Raw genomic sequence first — 1597 nt, forward strand, 5'->3', positions numbered from 1 at the left:
GATAATCGCCTCACATTCAATATGGATTGAATCAATATGGATAGTCGATTCACATTTCAATATGGATTGGAATGGCTTAACAATTCGAATTACTTGAGGATGCTTTCGCTACTTGATATTTGCAGGAAACTTAACTGACATAAAGTAACCTTATTAGTTCAAAAGTAAGCCAGTAAAATAAAGACTAGTTTTGGAAATAAGAGGCTAAATAATTGCAGATAGCAATTATGGTCAATGCAAAATGTGTTTTTGTTCATAATATTCATAATAAATGAATTTTAAATTTCATTCATAATAAATGAATCGCAGGTTTCATTCATAATAAATAAATCATAAATTCATTCATAATAAATTAATCATAAATCAATGAATTAGAGAATAATCGTATCAAGTGCGTATAATCATGAAATAAAAATTTATTTTTATTGTTATTAAAGGCTAAGTTGGTAGTCGCTTCTTTAAATTCAAGGAAGAATTCTTATGTGACAAAAAGTAAAAAGTCACGCCATGCTTTTGATGCCTATAACCACGAGGTTCATTCTACCAGTTCTGGCCAACGAATATAATGCAAAGCTAATCGTTTCAAGTAAATACTTAAGAACAGTGGAAGAGATAGATAAATACATACAAACTGAGAGGGAAAGGACAGGGAATTAGCACAAATTCATTAAATAACTGAAACAAAATACAAAGTACAAAATAGAAAGTAAAGAAACGCAACCAAAAAAAATCTTTCAAAAATAAATAAATAAATTTTTTAAATAGTATTAAAGGATATTACTAGAAACATCGGAGAACGAATTTAATGAATTTGATCAATAAAACTGAAATTCTTGCTTGTATTTAAAACAAAATTACGTTGAATTATATATGAATATCCAGGAAGTGCTGATTTTTTCCAATAAAAGAATAAAACAAAAATTTACAAAATAAGAAATTGATAAATCTTTCTTTATTATAAATTGTCGACTTGAAAGCTCCCAAAATTGCATGAAAGTAAGCAAGTATGAAAATGAATGCAAGATTCCTTTATAATCATAACGTTACAATTTTCCGCATCAATAATTTTGTTTGACTTTTAATGTGAACATTTAATATCTCTGAAATATTTCACTACATGACAATGGATACTATATTCTAATTCATATCACGCATAAAAATATTCTTTGCAGTGAACATTTAATAATTTATTATTTTTCTTTTTGCAATTTCAATTTTTTTTTCAAGTGGCTACAATTTGGAATTCTACTTTTTATTTTCGATAGTCGAAGTATCATTTTTTTTTCTCCAGAAAAGAATGTTTTATTTTCAAATGTGTTTTCAATTCTCAAGTTGGCCACAAGTGCAGTTTTTACAAGAATAATTTATCGTGCAATAATTTTCGTAAACAATTTTTTAATTTCCAGTTTCATAAGTATTCATAGGGTTTGTCTATTCGAACATGTACAAATTTCCCTATCAGCAAGATGATTTCTTTATTGTCTTACCACAGAACTGTATATTCTTCTCTATTAAAGAATACCCAAAATGGGCCGGATAACTTGGGTGATCGGGTGTTGGATTCGGATCCCTTGGGTTGTGAGCTCAAACCATGCCT

Source organism: Argiope bruennichi, chromosome 9 (assembly GCF_947563725.1).
Source record: "Argiope bruennichi chromosome 9, qqArgBrue1.1, whole genome shotgun sequence".
In the NCBI taxonomy this organism is placed as follows: domain Eukaryota; kingdom Metazoa; phylum Arthropoda; class Arachnida; order Araneae; family Araneidae; genus Argiope; species Argiope bruennichi.